The 19,260-nt window shown below is 40.2% G+C and overlaps 1 non-coding gene across 1 annotated transcript; it reads right to left on the bottom strand.

Annotated features, from left to right (window-relative positions):
- Positions 1–1,332: 1,332 nt before the first annotated feature.
- LOC142162549 (small nucleolar RNA R71) lies at positions 1,333–1,439 on the bottom strand. The gene has a single exon (XR_012693798.1). It is a non-coding gene; the product is annotated as a small nucleolar RNA R71 (small nucleolar RNA).
- Between the last annotated feature and the right edge of the window lie 17,821 nt (positions 1,440–19,260).

Raw genomic sequence — 19,260 nt, 5'->3', positions numbered from 1 at the left:
AATCTCTATTTGTTCAACTACGTTTTGATTTTGGTTAGTTGAAAGGATCCTCAATTAGCCGTTCTTATTTATTATGTAACTTCTTGAGAGAGAGTGCATATTTAGGTAATTGTTTGAACAACATCACTCCCGGAGTATAGGAGAGAGTCATAACCGAGGGTTTAGAGGTTGGAGTAGAGATAACGATACTTCGGGTGCGATCTAAGTGAACTGTAATGCGAATCTAGCAAGTGTAGCTTGAGAGAGTTCGTCTAGTAAATTATCATAATTACTTGAGAGAGAGTTATGATAGCTGAAGAATTCATGATCGATAGAGACAACTAATTCATAACTATAAGAAACATACGACTAAGGAATTCAACAACGGGGGAAACCATTACCTTAGACCTTTATTCCAATTGTCTATAACTGCGTAGTAGTTAATCTTCGTTTTATCAATTCTTTTAGTTGGAGTAGTGACCATAACACCACTTGTTATTTACAAAGTTTGAGAAGGTTGACTCATAAGAATTTAGTACTTTAAAGTCTTCTCTTGATACGTTAATTCCCTGTGAGATTCGACTCGGGGAATAATACCCCAGATTATATTTGCAATGCCCGCTTAGTCTTTTAATAGACACAGTTGAGCGTGATCAAATTTTGGCGCCGTTGCCGGGGATTTAACGGTATTATCAATTACGATTGAAAGAAGTACAAAAATTCTTGGTGTAGTTAGTTCTCTCTATACCCAACTTTTACATTGAAATTTTAACGTTTGTCGACTTGGTTGCACAGGTGCATGCCTAGAAACTCATCGAGAACTGGTGAAGTATTTGAAGCATTACCAGATCCCGAGAAATTTTTCAAGGCCTTGAATCGGGCCAACCGGAAAAACAAACAACAACAAACAACTGACCCATTAGAAACAACAATGGGATATCACGAAGAACACCCAGCTGTACCAATAGCGCCAATGGCACCTTTTATGCCAGAGGCGGCTCTCTATGACTGGCACAACCCACAGCTGAAAATCTGGCCACCTCGATTTTAGTCCCGCAGATACAAGCTGAATCCTTCCAAATCATGAATAACATGCTGCATTTGTTGCAAAACAAGGGATTATTTTCGGGGTCACAAATCGAATATCCTCAACAACATTTGAAAAATTTTCTGTCAATCTGCAAAACCCAAAGGCAGTCCAATGTAACTCCAGAAGCAATCAAGTTACTATTATTCCCATTTTCAGTGACAGGAGTTGCTCAGACCTGGTTAAACTCACATAAATTCCATAACTACTTGGGAGGAGTTAGTCAGGCAATTCGTGAACAAGTTCCACCCCCCAACAAAACCGCGCAACAGATTGATGACATTTTGAGTTTTAAACAGAGACCAATGGAAACGTTGCATGAAACATGGGAGCGTGTTAAAGGGATGCTGGTCATATGTCTGCACCATGGCATTCCAGATTTGATGTTGGGACAGCGGTTCTACATAGGATTGTTAGATAGCGTGAAGAACATTGTTGATGCTTCAGCCGGTGGAGCATTTTTGAGTAAAACATGGAGAGAAGGTCAAGGTCTGCTTGACAAGATGGCATAGAATTTGGGATGGATAACCAGAAATGCACCAATCACTCCAGTGGTACACTTAGTACCTTTAGATCCATCCAATTCAATGGCTGAAAATATGGCCACCTTATTGACACAGATGAGCATATTCACCAAAAAGGTGGAAGAGTCAGGGCAAAAGTAGCAGGTACATATTGTAGATACTACTAATGGGGGCTTGTGCACATCTTGCATTAGTCAGCCAATTGGTAACCAGTGGAAAGTAGAACACGATCATCAGCATTACCCTGAAGATATGAACTATGTGACTAATTATGGGGGCCAGAGACAGGGTAGTCAGAGTTGGGGCCAGCAGAATCAATAGTACAGGCCATCCCAATCACAGTTCAACAGTGGGAATGTGGGAGGTATGAGACCCCCCAACAATATAGCACCTTACCCAAGGCCACATGGATACAGTAATCAGAATCAACAGCAGGGGTATCACCCTCCTCAGCAGCAGTATAGTGGAAGGCAGAAAGATGGGTTTGCTAAACTGGAAGCAATGATGCAACGGGTTATTGGGTCTAATGCAAATATTAGCAAGAGAGTAGATGCACATGATTCAGCGATCAAAAATATTGAAATGCAGATGGGCCAAATTTCGATGTCTCTGAACAATCGCCCTCATGGAACAGTACCTGCAGATACCCAGGTAAATCCAAAAGATCAAGTACCGAAGCAGATGATGGCAGTGAGCCTACGAAATGGCAGAGATTTGGATGTCGAGCAAGAAAGGTCTCGAGAAGCCAAGAAGGATGAGACACTCATATCAGTGCCCATTGAGTTGGATGAATCAACGAAACTGACAGAGGTGACAGTCCAGCCTGCCCAGGAAGAAAGTAGCATTCAAATGGAGACCGAGAAAGAAGCTGAGATAGCACAGGAACCAATGGTTGATGTGGCAGCTGATAAAGATCGAAGCCAAATGATTGGAAAGAAGAGACCTCCTGCGCCCTTTCCTCAGAGTCTAGCTAAGTACCAAAAAGATGGGCAATACAAGAAGTTATTGGAGTGCTAAAACAAATCCAGGTAAATATTCCCTTGATTGATGCTTTGAAAAAGATGCTTGGGTATGCAAAAATGATGAAAGACTTAATGTCCCAAAAATTTCATTTCTAAGACTTGGCCACAGTTACTCTGACTCAGACCTGTAGTGGAGTGGTGACTAGAGCAATTGCGGGAAAGCTGTCTGACCCAGGGAGCTTTACAATCACTTGCACTATTGGTGATTTGCCTTTGCTAAAGCACTGTGTGATCTAGGGGCCAGCATTAATCTTATGCCCCTAGAAATTTATAAGAGCCTGAGTATTGGAAGAGCTAGACCCACCTCTATGTTGTTGCAGCTGGCTGACAGGACGGTAAAGTGACCCTCTGGTATTCTGGATGATGTATTGATTCAGGTAGGAAATTTATGTTCCCTGCAGATTTTGTAATCTTAGACTATATCCCATAATTTTTGGAAGACCGTTCCTAGCCACGGGTAGAGCTTTAATTGATTGTGAAACTGGGGAGTTAAAGATGAGGTTGAACGATGAAGAGACAACATTCAACGTGCAGAAATCTATGAGGCGATCAAGTGAATTCACCAATTGCTCTCTTATTGATGTCGTGGATGTAATCGTAGAGACCGATGATGAACTGCTGACTATTGAAGACCCCCTTGATGCGTGTTTAATGAATTTAGATGAGGTAAAGGGAGAAGAACTGGCTGGATGGGTGATGGCATTAGAGGGTAGAGGGTTCTGGGATAGAACTCTTGAATTTGAGCCCTTGCACCTGGAAAATAGAGAAACTCCTCCAACCAAGCCATCAATCGAAGAACCACCAAAGCTGGAGTTAAAGCCATTGCCAGCCCATCTCAGGTATGAGTTTCTTGGACCTGACTCCACATTACCTGTTATTATCTCATCTAGTTTGTAAGATGTGCAGGCTCAACAACTCTTGCAGGTACTTAAGGAATGCAAGACTGCCATTGGGTGGACCATGGCAGACATAAAGGGGATCAACCCTGCATACTGTATGCACAAAATTTTACTAGAAGAGGGATACAAACCTTCCAGGGAACACCAAAGAAGGCTGAAACCCAATATGAAGGATGTGGTGAAGAAAGAAGTGATCAAGTGGTTAGATGCGAGAATCATTTCCCCAATTTCTTATAGTAGCTGGGTTAGCCCAGTTCAATGTGTACCTAAAAAGGGTGGCATGACGGTAGTTAAGAATGATAACAACGAATTGATCTCTACAAGAATCGTCACAGGCTGGAGAATCTGCATGGATTATAGAAAGCTAAATCTAGCCACCCGGAAGGACCATTTCCCACTTCCTTTCATTGATCAGATGTTAGATAGATTGGCAGGGAGATCACACTTCTGTTTTCTGGATGGATACTCGGGGTACAACCAGATTTCTATTGCCCCAGAGAATAGGTAAAAGACTTCATTTACTTGCCTTTACGGAGTGTTTGCCTTCAGGAGAATGCCATTTGGTCTTTGTAATGCACCTGCAACATACCAACGGTGCATGATGGCCATTTTCACAGACATGGTGGAAGACATTATGGAGGTCTTCATGGATGATTTTTCAGGGGTGGGAAATTCGTTCGATGAATACCTAACAAATTTAAACCGTGTACTGAAGAGGTGCATCGAGACGAATCTAATGTTGAATTGGGAGAAGTGCCACTTCATGGTACAAGAAGGAATCGTCTTGGGACATTTAGTGTCGAGTAAAGAGATTGAAGTTGACAGAACCAAAGTCGACGTGATAGAAAAACTTCCACCTCCCATATCAGTCAAGGCTATTCGTAGCTTCTTCGGACACGCTGGCTTCTACCAGCGATTCATCAAGGATTTTTCCAAGATCGCCAATCCCCTCTGCAAGCTGCTCGAAAAAAATAACCCATTTTGTGTTTTCTGATGATTGCAGGGTGGCTTTTGAGGAACTAAAGAAGCGGCTAGTCATAGCACCAATTATAATTGCTCCCGACTGGGAGCAACCGTTTGAACTCATGTGTGATGCTAGTGACTACGTTATGGGAGCCGTGTTGGGACAACACAAGAATAAGGTAATGGGAGCCGTGCCTAATTCGTTGGGTGCTGCTTCTGCAAGAGTTTGACTTGGAGATTCATGACCGTAGGGGCACGGAGAACCAAGTCACTGATCATTTGTCACGCCTTGAAGGTGCTGAAAATGCAATTGAGTTTGAGGATATTCTGGAAAACTTTCCAGACGAGCAGCTGCTAGCCACAAGTGTGGACGATGTGCCATGGTATGCTGATATTGCAAGCTATTTGGCATGCGGCATTGAACCATATGAACTCTCCTATGTTCAAAAGAAACGATTTTATCGTGATTGCCGAAACTACTACTGGGATGAACCACTTTTGTTTAAAATTTGTATTGACAACATGATCCAGAGATGCATCTCCGAGATAGAAAAATGTTCTGTTTTGCAGGCTTGTCACGCGTCACCTTATGGAAGACATTTTTGAGGAGTTCGGACAGCAGTGAAAGTGTTAGAGGTCGGGTTCTACTTGCCAACAATCTTTAAGGATGCTCACCAATGGGTAAAGGGCTGCAACGAATGCCAAAGAATGGGAAACATATCCCGTAGACATGAGATGCCCATGAATCCAATTCAGCAAGTTGAGGTGTTCGATGTATGGGGAATTAATTTCATGGGTCCCTTCGTCAGTTCTTACGGTAATAAGTACATACTTGTTGCAGTAGATTATGTATCCAAATGGGTGGAAGCTGCAACATTCCCCACCAATGATTCGAGGGTGGTGGTTGGGTTCTTGAAGAAGAATATATTCACCCAATTCAGGATTCCGAGACCATCATTAGTGACGGAGGCACGCACTTTTGCAACCGTGTCTTTGAGAAGTTACAAGCCAAATATGACGTGCACCATAAGGTGGCAACCCCGTATCACCCTCAAACAAGCGGACATGTAGAGGTCTTAAACCGTGAGATCAAGAGTGTGCTCACTAAAATTGTAAACGCCACAAGAACTGATTGGGCGAAAAAGCTGCGCTCTGGGCCTATAGGACTGCATTCAAAACACCTGTCGGTATGTCACCGTACAAGTTGGTATTTGGGAAGGCCTGTCACTTGCCTTTGGAGTTAGAACATCGAGCTTGGTGGGCACTAAAGCAATTGAACATGAACCCTGATGAGGCTGGAGAAAATCAACTGACAAAGTTACATGAGTTGGAGGAATTCAGATATCACGCCTTTGAAAGCACGAGACTTTACAAGGAAAGAATGAAGATGTTGTATGACAAACACATCGTGGACAAAAATTTCAAACCCGGAGACAAGGTATTATTGTACAATTCGAGGTTGAGATTTTTTCCTGGTAAGCTTAAGTCCCGATGGTCTAGGCCATTCAGGGTGACCGAAGTGTTCCTGTCAGGGGCTGTGGAGATAACCAGTGAAGATAGCACTAACACCTTCAAGGTTAATAGACAACGACTCAAACTGTATGTGGGGATGGATGAACCGAAAGAGCTATCTGTCATACTTCTCGTTGAACCACAAAGGTCGAGCGAGCCTTAAATGCGATTGATCTACGTCGTGCCACGACGTTAACTAAGGCGCTGGTCGGGAGGCAACCTGACAGTAGTAGTAGTGGTTAATTGTGAGTTTTTGAAAATGCTAACCAATGCAGGTGACAATGGGCGGGTGATAAGACAATCGAAAAATGGAAAAATCAGGTGAAAATTGTAAAAAAAAAAATTGAAGCCTCCTAGCGCGGCCGCGCTTGTGAACGCGCTAAATTGACAAAACTTTCTGCCTGGACCGCGCTACTGGCCACGCTACTAGCGCGATCTCACTAATGGTCGTGCTAGTGAACGCGCTAAATTGGAAAAACTCTCTGCCTTGGACGCGCTAGACTAGCGCGATCGCGCATCTGAACGCACTACTCAGGGAAGTTTTTTTAATCGTAAATTTACACTTGTTCTTATTTTTTTTGTATCATTCAATTATTATTTTTTTCTTTCTTCAGTCAAAATCCCCCCCCCCCCCCCACATCTAATAACCCACATCTAACAACCCCCCCCTCACACACACTAAAACACACGCCCTAAAACAATTCACAAAACCCTTCCCAATCTCTCACAACTCATATTCTTTTCTTCTTCCACTCCCTTCTTCCAGAAGATTTTCATCTTCAACTAAGTCTCCAACAACATTCCCCTTTAAGCCTCTTATCTACTCCTCACTCTCACTACAGGTATGTTATTCTTGTTTCAATTTTCTTTCTTTGTTTTCACATAATCTCTGCAGATTTTTGTGTGTTTAAGTGTGCTTTCTTTTATATGGTTATTTCTTTATTTGTTTGTTAGTAGTAGATTTGGTAATAATTATTGTAGTATTTGTGGAGTTGCGAATTGTAGAGTGTTGTTTTACTTAAATTGGGACCTTTGAAAGAATTGGTGGTGGTTTATGTTGTATATTGCTTGGAATAAGTTGTGAGTGCCTAATGCCCACAAGGTGTTTGTAAAAAGGCCTCAGTGAGTGTCGTTATGTAATTGTGACCACGTATACGTGTAAAGTCTGAGTAACCGCAGTGCGTCACAATTTTTTGGGTTGGGAAGTACTTATTTGTTAACGTTCTTCAGGTACAATGGCTCCAACGAAGAAACAACGCACAACCGGTCCATCTTCTAGCAGACAAGCAAGCTCATCTAGGACACGCGGGGCTACCACTGAATGCCCTTTCGATAATACCAAATTTATCTCGGCTAAAGCCCAGGACCGCTTTGCTGAGAAGGCTTCTAAAAAGCCAATTCCTGAGAGGGGTATTGGCGTCCGATCGCTCCAACGACTTACCCTCACATGTATGACAAGTTGATGAGACGTGGGCCACAAACATTCATAAATGAGCCTGGTGAGGGTAATGTAATGGTTGTGAGGGAATTTTATGCCAACGCACCTGAAAATGACAATGGAATCATCACAGTACGACGAAAAGCGGTGAATGCCTCTGTTGAAGCGATAAGGACGGCGTACCAGCTACCCCCTCCTGTCATTGATTATGACAACTTCTATGAGTATGGCCGGAACCCCACACAGGAAAAGTGGCAAAGATTATTTGAAACAATCTGTGCACCGGGGAAAGATGTGGTTTGGATGCAATATGGTGAGAAGTTCCATTCCTCCGCGCTCACTTTTGAAGCGAAATGTTGGTTGTATCTGATCAACAACCGTTTGATTCCATCCCACTGTGAGCACGTGATTTTTGCCTTATGAAAACTACTCCAAAATAAATCAAAAAATAAAATAAATTTCTTTTACTGTGTAATTTTTGAATTTGCGTGATGTTAAATATTTGTTTTATGTCCGTAAATATTTACGGTGTCATAATAGAATGAAAAAATAAAATAAAATACATGTTGCATGCATATAGGATTTAATTATGTAATTAAAAAGATAATTTAAACAAAATCACAAAAAATATGCAATAGTTCTATTTTAAATATTTCACTGTGTGATTGACGTTTTATCTATGTGTTAAATAATTGTTATAGAATAATTAATATATTTTTGTGAAGTTAAAATTGTTTTATAATTAAAATTAGAAATCTAATTAGAAAAAATGAAAAAAAAATATAATACATATACACAAAATCGGACCTAGATTAAAATCCAGGCCCAAATCGAATTAATTCCCCCCTCACAGCCCAATCCAAACCAACCTGTCCGGCCCAACTCATGAGTAAATCCAAACGACGACTTTTTTGGTCACACTCCATCAAGGACCGTTGGATTAAATCAATCCAACGGCTGATATCCCCTACCCTTACCCGTAATCCGTAACCCGACCCATTAACCCGATTCAGTCCGACCCCAACGTTAAACCAAATGACGTCGTTTGGTTAAGTGAGATGATCCTGACCGTGAATCTTACTTGATCGGACGGACAAGATCAATCCACCCCTCCCCTATATAAGTTCCAGACCCCTACCCCGGCCCCCTAACTAAACACCCCCCCCTTCCTTACTATTCATCATCGTCCCCAAACCCCCACTCCTAACCCTAGCCGCCCTAGGATTCCACCGCCTGAAACCCGGCGGCATCAACGCCGTCGGTCACCAAAATAACACCCTAGAATCCCCTGAACATCCTCTACACAGATCTAACATTGGTTTCCTTCGAATCAGGCCCCAACTCTTCGAATCTTAAATCGAAGGTTGGCCTGAAAACCTTATCTTCTCCGATGACCTCCAAAATAACACCACAGTTTCTCCTAAATTCCCTCACCAAGGATCTGTTAGTTGCATGGTTCGAATCATACTGGAACTACTCGAATCTTCATTTGAAGATTCGAGTACAACCTAACCTTATCCCAACCTACTTCAAACTCACACCAGTTACCCCCCTGACCTCCTTCGTGCCTAGAACATCTTTGGTTTCCCTCGAATCTAACCAGAAATGAGTAAATCCCAAATCGAACTTTCAAGAACCCTAAAAATACCAGACTTTTGGATTTTGTCCAGATTGAATAAAGATTGAGGTTTAATCGACCTTAGTCGAAGTATTTTCAGTGGAAAATACTTCGACTAAGGTCTGTTTGATTTCAAACAAAGTCCAAATCCAAGTCGAGTTGAGTTCAGTTGAATTTAAAGGTTCAGAGGTAATTTCTGTTTCTTATGTGCATTCTATGTGTATTCTATGTTCGTTTCATTAGTTTGTTTAATTTTTCATAATTTTCTAGTCAAATTTTGTTATACTGTCCCCTACCCGTCAACTTGATTCTAAATGTGAATTGTTTCTGTTGATTGTGATTATGTACAATGTGTGTAATCGACTCGACTAAGTTCGTCGATTAGTTATATCATAAATCTTGCTTCTGAAAATGTTGACTGAAATAACCTGTTTTGGATGGATTATTTTGCTATAATCAGTTAATTAGTTATTGTTAATCAGTTGGTTCTTGTTTAATAAATCCATCAAATGGATGTTATATGTGTGTTGTTTTCTGAACATTAAGTTCAGAACATTGTCAATATATTGACAATGCTCCTGTTTGTTTGATCTTAGTTCAAAAGCTGAGTTCAGTTGAATTATTAGGCTGAATTCAGTATAATGTTGTTATGATGTTAGTTCTGAATTCAAGTTCACAAAGGTTGGGTAAATACAATTGTATTAGGAGGTTAATCATTAGGAATTGGTTGTTAGCTGCTAGACAAGTTTTAATTCAGATAACTTGCTAAAATCTAAGACAGTAATACCAGTAGAAAACAGTAGGTCAGGGACATTTCTGGGATAGAACAATGAGGATAATATGTTAATAGCAATGTGCTGAAAGTGGAAGTTAGTGGCTATAATTTAAGATACTAATGGGGAACAAGGGATAATGGGCTGCTGAAAAACATGATAATAGCACTCAATAGGATTTAAAGTATTCAAAAGTAGTTTTAATGGAACTTTTCTAATTTTAAAGGAGAAAAGGGCCCTGGCAGCACTAGAAGGGTATAGGACAACCTTGTATAAATAGAGGGGGATTGGGACTGATTTAAGGGAGCTTAAAAAGAAAGAAAAACAAAAACAAAAAAATCAGATTTGAAAGCAGATTTTAAGAAGAAAAAGAGAGTGTGAGATTTGAAGAGTTTTTAGAGAGAATTTAGAAGAGAGCTTTGGACAGACTTTGAGAGTTTTTCAGACAAAAAAACAGAAGTTAGGAGAAGTTAGACAGACTTTAAGAGATTTAGAGAGGAAGAGAAAAAATCTGAAAAGATACAGTTTTCAGACAGAAAGATAGAGCTTAATGTGACCGGAAGGGTTATAGTCATAATAAATTTGAAGGAGGGTTACAGTCACACACACACACAGATACAACAGCAGAAACAGAAAATCAGAAAAATGGAAATTTGAAACCGAAAAGAAACTGAAATCTGAAATATTGTTCTTTTGTTGAATCTGTTCAACTTTATTTGGTTCCACTGATTCAGTTAACATCTGAAGTGTCTTTTAAAAATAACTGTACTGTGCATCTGTTTTCTTCGGGTCTTATTATTGCTCAAATCTGTGGGAATACTGGTATTTTGCTGAGTTTGTTACTGCTGCTACTACTGGAATTTACTCCTTCCACCTTCATTTTCAGGTACATGTCTTTTAAATTTCATATTGGAAAGAGATTCAACATGACTAATCAATGAAGCTTGGATTGCAATTCTGTTTTCCATTTGTCCAAGTTCATCGGTTTAAATTTCATTTTTATTTATGTTAGTTAATTAGTAGTGAATTCAATTTGATAACTATGAGTTAATTGTCTTACCTTGAAATTCATATAAGGCTTTGTAATAATGTTAGCTCTTCATCTCATTAGTTTTGTCATGTTTGAACTGTCAAGGTAGGAAACATGATATAAAGATTGGCCATTAACTAGGCCTTGTGACATTGTTAGTTGAATTAAAAATAGCGTAAAAAATATAAAGACCATATTGCTAGTTTATTCTGATAATCTAATTTAGTTGTGAAAGGAATGATATAAGTTGTACGTTCATATGTGGCATTATAACAGGTATCTATAGAACCACTAGTGGATGGTAAGTTGAGTTGTTATGGCTCATTATGATGTTAAAGTATTACGAATGTTTCAAAACATACAAATATGAATATATGGCATGTAAGGCAATGTTGTTAATCACTTTTTATAATAATTCCCTTTCTTATCAATTTAATGCTTATTTACCATCCTAAATAAGTAATTAGGCCTATTGGATTAAAAGCAAGTATATGAGAATAAGATGAGATATACAAATTGCAACACTTTAAGTCAATGACAATTAGAAATGGGATTTGCACTAATTAAATAATGAAAAAATTGTTCCAAAATACTTCTTCCTTTCATAAATCATGTTTGTTAGTTTCATATACAATTCATCCTTTGGCATATATATGTTGTATTTGTTTGAATCATATTTTTATTCTTTTCTTCGAATTTGAATAGCGGGATGAATATAATTTATACTCGGAAATTATAATCAACGGACAACCTTTAATAGATTGTGAATTCTTTTCAAAGAATTCAAAGGCCTCTAAAGTGGGAGTTCTCATGATTTTCATATAAAAATGTATGATATAATAAATAATTTGTGAAAAGTCCATAATACTATTAACAAAGATTTTGCGCAATCAGGGATGCGTTCGCGCACCCTGATTATATTTTAAAAGTAAATTCAGATTATGCGTACGCGCAATTTCGAGCAAATATTTAATAAAACGAATTTCTTTAAAAAAAATATTAAATAATTTCATATAATCCGAGGTGTGCAGTTCATTATCTAAATAAAAAGGGTGATGATGTTCCTGATTTTATTTATAATTTTCGAATATATATATTTTTATAAAAACTATAACACGGATGATTTTATTGTGTACACGTACGCGTGGCACAATCCCCGGTAATTATAAAAGATATATAATACGAATATACGTACGCGTAATTCGTCATAAACAATAAGTAAAAAGCGGTAGTAAAATCATGCAATAAAAATGTATTTAATAAAATCAAGATAATTAAGCCAAGAATGAAAGCAGTTGAGCGACCGTGCTAGAACCACGGAATTCGGAAATGCCTAACACCTTCTTCCGGATTAACAGAATTCCTTACTCAGGATTTCTGGTTCGCAGAATAATAAACAGAGTCATATTCTCCTCGATTCAGGGATTAAAATTGGTGACTTGGGCGCCTTAAAATTCCCAGGTGGCGACTCTGAAATAATTAAATAAATCCCGTTTCGACTGTCCTTTAATTGGAGAAAACTCCCCTTGTACCCTCTCGCGGGCATGGTAAAAAGGAGGTGCGACAGCTCTGGCGACTCTGCTGGGGACTTTTAGTTGTAACCCAGAACCACTGGTTCAGGGTTTAAAGAATTCGAGCTTAAGATAACTGCAATAATTGGCTTTATTTACTATATGATTTTCAACTGTTTATATGCTAATATGCTAAATGTTGCTTTTTATCGCTTTAATATTATTTGAATTGTGAATATATACAACTGCTACGAAACCCCTTTCTTTCTGAGTCTTCTGAATTTATGGTGTACACGTGCGCGTGACCCACCTTTCTGTTAAAGTCATACCAAATAAGACGGAGTTGAGACAAGTAACTAGGCCGGACAGACTTTCGTGCTCCCGGTACGTTGCCCCCGCTTCGGCTCAAACTGTCTGTTTGGGTAAGCCAGGTTTAGAACAATCAACATAAGGTTTTACACTTAGAATAACTCAGCCATGTACCGGATCCCTAGTAGGAACGAATATTTGCATCATATGCATTTGGCCTTGGAGACTCAACACAGGGGTTGGGTCTGTCTAGGACAGGTGAACCCAAAATAAAAGGACCATCATGATGCATCCTACTTGTTACTTGTGCATTCATTTGCCTCGAACATGCTTGTTGACCAGCTTAAATAAAATCATGATGATAAGAAAGGAATAAAATGGGTTGTTTTAAAAAATTTCGAAAAAAAAAATAGTTTTAAATTTTGAAATAAAGGTATTTAATAAATAAATAAAAAAATTCGAAAATGATTTTTTTTTAGTATAAATTTTCCAAAATGAATTTTGACTTTATTAAAATTAAATTTCAGATACAAAATGAGCACCACACAAAGTCCCTCATCCACAAGTACAGAAGAATTTCTATGTCAGCTTCAAATGTGGTGGTATGATTTAGGCGAAGACAGTCAAAAATGGGTCGTCAAGCATTTGGGAAATCTCACGGACATTATGAAAGTTAAACCCCGTGATGATCTGATTGCGGCGTTAGTAACTTTCTGGGACCCTGTTCACAATGTTTTTCGTTTCTCTGACTTCGAGCTTACTCCTACATTAGAGGAGATAGCTGGCTATGCTGGTTTTGACGGAAGTCTAAGAAATCAAAGCTTGATATTCACAAAGGCTCCTTCGGTACATCGATTCTTCGGTCTTCTGAACATCAGCAGTCAAATCAGGAAAAGCAATGTCATCAATGGATGTTGTTCCTTCAACTTTTTGTATTCAAGGTTCGGAAAATCAGATGGGTTCGAAATTCATGAGAAAGGCCTTACTAATAAGCAAAACAAAGACACTTGGCAGATTCACCGTCGATTTGCTTTCATGGTGGCTTTTCTAGGAGTCATGGTTTTCCCAAATAAAGAGCGAACGATTGATATTCGCACCGCAAAAGTTGTGCAAATCCTCACCACTAAAGAAAATCACACCCTTGTCCCCATCATTCTATCAGATATTTATTGGGCTTTGACTTTATGCAAATCAGGAGCAAAAGTCTTCGAAGGATGCAAAATTTTGTTGCAAATGTGGGTGATTGAACATCTCCAACAACAGCCCAAGATCATACAGTATGGGTCAAACAATGATAATTGCATCAAAATATGAGGAAAGAACAAAAAATCATCAGGTGCCAGAAGGGATAGAAGCATGGGTATCTCATCTAAAGGCTTTAACGGCAAATCAAATTGAATGGACCCTGGGATGGCTCCCGATGAGGGAAGTAATACATATGTCAACCTCAAATAGTTATCTACTACTATTGGGATTAAGAAGCATTCAGCCGTATGCACCACTAAGAGTCTTAAGGCAACTAGGGAGATATCAAATAGTTCCTGATGATGAAGATTTGAGTATGCAAGTAATCGAATTACACCCAGAAGCCACTATTCCCGAAGCTCTACTTCAGCAGATGTGGAATGGATGTCGATACTTGAAAAGTGATACTCAAGTCCCAGACACTACAAGGGGTGAGATAAATCCTGGATATGCAATGTGGTTTGAAAAACGATCTCGCGTGGATGATGTATCAGAGCCTGAGCTAAGAAGGCCAACAAAAAGACCCCATATTCAAAACTTCAATGATAAAATCCCAGAACGGTTGATCTGGGGAGAAAAGGAAAAAGGGTACAAAGCAACTATCCATGCCCTAAAAGAAAATCTAAGAAGCCTCAGATTGGAGAAAGATTTGCAAGAACAAGAAGCCGAAGGCGAGAAAAAGAGTCTAGCTTGTGAGAATGAAAATCTTCATGCTAGATTCCAAAAAATGAAAAGAGTTTCTGAAACGCCAAAGAGGAGCTGGAAGGATCAAAAAACCATCGCCAATCTCTTTGAAAGAATGCAAGATTATGATTCCATTCTTGCGGAAAATGAAAGGGCGTTGAGCAAAGCAAAAGAAAGGATCCAATAATTAAACGAAGAAGCCAGATCTAACAAGGAACGCCAGGATAGGCAATCCGAAAAAGACAAGGCACAATTCAAGAAGGAAAAAGACTATTGGACGCGATCAGAAGACCAGCTTCGTGCACAACTAGAAGAGGCAAGAAGATGCAACAGAGAACATCAACAAGCAGACCTCGACAGGGAAAGATCGCAAGCAAGATTAGAGCAGGCTAGACTCCGAGCTCTGTTAGAATCAGCTCTAGATCGTGAAAACCGTGTCAGAGATATAGCCACCACTCGTCAGCAGCAATTGCAAGACCAAGACCAATGTCTCCAAGGTTTCAGGGCACAAATCCACGACCTGGCAGTCTTCACATCTCAAAGTTATGTAAATTGCCAAGGAATGGATTATGAAAGGTTTACAGAGCATGCGCCCACTTTTGCTCGTCATCTAGCAATGGAGTTGGAAAGGATGTATCGTACGCTGGGAGGCCATCCAGGTCAAGCCCCACATTGAGCAGATAATCCAATATTTGACAGCAAAAGTGGAAAGTGGGGCATGTTGTGAGAATGTTAAGAATTGTATCTTTTATTTTGATTTAAGTGTGTGTGTTTTCAAGCCATTTTCTTAAATTTTTCAAATGTAATTCCATCTTTGTGTAATAAAAAAAAATGATTGCCTTTGGTCCGAACTACGCAAGGTCTGATTCATGTAAGGCATGATACGTAGGCAATCTCTAAGATTTGACCACCACGATAAAAGATATATATAATAAATAAAAATGAATAACAATAAAAATTTCAAGAAAGCTGGGACGACACAAATAGTCGAGCAAATGCATAATAGAAAGGGATTATTTGTCTAGGAGCATTGCATCTCAACGTGTAATTATATATGTGTTAAACTCTCAAAACTAACAAGTTTGTTCATTTCAGAATTCAAGCAGTTAGTTTCTCTAAAGAGTATACTGGCATATTATCACTATCACACAAGATCAAAAGGACCAATACCCGAAAGTATGTTTATCCCAGATGTTGACACAGGTATGGAGCTAGAGGAGATGGATGTCGGGAAAATGAAAGAAGAGATGTTTAAACTCAAGCAGCAAATGGCTGAGATGTACCAAGCCTGGTCTACAGGACAGTTACCCCCATCTTACCCAAATAACCCTGCTCCATCAATGACCCAAACTCAGGATAATATCACCACTGAATTATCCCCAAATTTCCCCATTTACCAGCACTACCGAGGCACCACCTCTCAGACACCACAGTCTCCACCTCCAAAACCAGTTCCGTACTTTCCTCCAACTATGACTCCTGTTTTCGTAGCACCTCCCCCTACTACATTTCACAAATCTCCTAGTGAGCCTACATTCCAGGCCCAGGATAACCAATATTACCCCCCGGAGCCCACCTTCAAAGCCTCCGAAATCAATTCAACTGCTCCTCGGTTTGATCTCCCAACCGAAATTGACAAGCCAGCCAAAAATGCTGAACAAGAAGAGATGTTCAAGAAGGTCAAAAGTCTAGAACAATCGTTCCGAGACATGCGGGGATTAGGTGGGCAAGTCAGGGTAGCATACAAAGATTTATGCTTATTCCCCAATGTACAATTGCCAGTTGGCTTCAAGATGCCCAAATTTGACCTATACAGCGGACACGGCGACCCAGTAGCCCACTTAAGGGGTTTCTGTAGCAAGATGCGAGGAGCTGGGGGAAAGGATGAATTATTGATGGCTTACTTCAGTCAAAGTCTAAGCGGATCAGCTTTGGAGTGGTATACATGCCAGGACCATGGAAGATGGTACACCTGGGATGACCTAGCACAGGCATTCACATACCATTTCCAATACAATCTGGAAATCATCCCAGATCGATTATCTTTGACAAAATTTGAGAAGAAGCACAATAAAAGCTTCAGAGAGTATGGTTTTCGGTGGAGAGAACATGCAGCAAGAGTGGATCCTCCTATGAAGGAGAGTGAAATGGTAGACTACTTCCTCCAAGCCTTGGAACCGACTTACTATGCCCACTTGGTTTCAGCGGTTGGGAAATCATTCAACGAAGTAGTGAAGATGGGAGGTATGGTGGAAGAAGGCCTCAAGACAAATAAAATCATGAGCTATTCAGCAATTAAGGCAACTACTCAAGCTATTCAAGGCGGGGTAGGAGGAATCGGAAGAAAGAAGAGGGAGGAAGCAACAGTAGTTGATTCAGGAATTTGGTCGGGACCCAGAGGTTCACCGCTTTACTATAATCAACCACGACCTCGCCAATCAGCTTACCACCATGATTCATCCCAACACTACTATCACCCTTCAGAGCCTCATTTTTCCATTAACCATGCTCAAGCATACAATCAGCCACCTGTTCACACCAATTGGCGTGCTCCTGTCACACCAAATACTTACCCACGAGCCTATCCCGGACCAGGTTTCAGGCCTAGGCCAGCATTCAGGGGAGAAAGGGAACAGAAAAAGAAAACTTACACTCTATTGGGAGAGTCTTACACCAGTCTGTTCCACAGGCTGAGACAGCTAGACATGCTGAGACCAATACAATCCAAGCTACCCAATCCTCCTCCAAAGAATCTGGATTACACCATTAGCTGTGAATATTGCTCCGGTGCACCAGGCCATGATACAGAGAAATGTTGGCATTTGAAAAATGCAATACAAGAGCTGATTGATACTAATAAAATCAAGGTTCAAACCCCCAAAGCCCCAAATATCAATAGAAATCCAATGCCAACCCATCAAGAGGCTAATATGATAGAAATCATACAAGCTAATGGGGAGACAAAAAAGCCGTCACAAACTGTCATGATGATCAAATCTCATGAAACCAAGCCAGATAAGCAGTTAACAGAGGAGAAGCCGGTATCTAAGCAGAACAGAAATGGTGATGGACCATCTATGATAATCGAGTAGGGATCATCGAGCAAAGTTGCCGCAAAACAAGAAAGGCCGAAAGTGATAGTACCAGGGGTTGCTAACAAACCCATTATATTTGTGGAAGGAGCCCGTACAGATCAGGTTATTATTGCACCTGCAATCCAGCTGCCGGTCATCAACAACAAAGTCATCCCATGGAACTATGAACGGGTGACTGTAATATACAAGGGCAAAGAAATCAAGGAAGAAGTGTGTGAGGTGCAAGGCTTGACATGTTCGGGAAGATGTTTTACTCCCGAAGAGTTGAGAAAAACTAAAAACAATCCAACGCCAACAAAGAGAGCTGTGACGGAAGAAGAGGCAGAGGAGTTTTTAAGAAAATTGAAACTCCATGATTATTCTGTCGTGGATCAATTAAAAAAGACCCCCGCTCAAATTTCATTGTTGTCATTACTGATCCATTCAGAGGAGCACCGTCTGGCTTTGATGAAAATCCTGAATGAGGCTCATGTTCCTGAAAAGATCTCTGTAAATCATTTGGGAAAAATAGCCAACAGAATCTTTGAGACAAACAGAATTACATTTGCTGATGATGAATTACCTGTGGAAGGTACCGAGCACAACAGAGCTCTTTACCTCACCGTGAAATGTGAAAACTCCGTAGTAACCCGGGTATTGGTTGACAATGGGTCCAGTGCAAACATATGCCCTCTCTCCACTTTAAACAAATTAAAAATTAAAGAGGAGAGGATCCAGAAGAATAGTATCTGCGTACGAGGATTTGATGGTGGAAGCAGAGATTCATTTGGCGACATAGTGTTGGAACTAACTATAGGGCCAGTTGAATTCACAATGGAATTCCAAGTGTTGGACATGACTGTTTCTTACAACTTGTTGTTGGGTCGACCATGGATCCATGCTGCTAAAGCAGTCCCGTCAACACTACATCAGGCTGTCAAGTTTGAATGGGATCATCAAGAAATAGTCGTGCATGGAGAAGAAAGTTTAAATGCTCACAACAGTACCATTGTACCGGTCGAGGGAACAGAAATTGACCAAGGACCATGGGTATACCAAGTGTCCGACACGGTGTCAGTAGAGAAAATTCCAGAAGGGAAATACCTTCCGAATCCAAAGATATCCTCTGCATCAGTCATGGTAGCTTATGAAATGTTAAAGAATGGCTTTATACCCGGCAAAGGTCTGGGCTTATCTCTGCAAGGAATTGTACAACCAGTATCTCTCCCCGAGAACTGGGGAACATTCGGTTTAGGGTTCATACCCACCGCCAATGACGTGATAAGGGCCAGGAAGTTGAAACTCCGAGCATGGGTTCTTCCAAAACCAGTACCACATCTGTCAAAGTCTTTTGTCAAGACCAGTGCTAAAAATCGCCCGATAACAACAATTCCTCAATCCCGGGTCAATCCTGAAGAGGAATTAATTGAAAGGTTCGAGAAATTGTTTAGTTATGTGAATATGTTGGAAAGCGGAGAAGGGTGTAGCAACGCAGAAGTTCAATTCGTTGGGCCAGAAACAAAGCTCAATAATTGGAAAGCCACTCCTCTCCCAATTCGAAAGGAGTCTTGGTAGTTTATTTTGATTTTCTT

The sequence above is a fragment of the Nicotiana tabacum genome, chromosome 7, assembly GCF_000715075.1.
Source record: "Nicotiana tabacum cultivar K326 chromosome 7, ASM71507v2, whole genome shotgun sequence".
Lineage (NCBI taxonomy): Eukaryota > Viridiplantae > Streptophyta > Magnoliopsida > Solanales > Solanaceae > Nicotiana > Nicotiana tabacum.
This window is presented reverse-complemented; position numbering and strand designations above follow the sequence as displayed.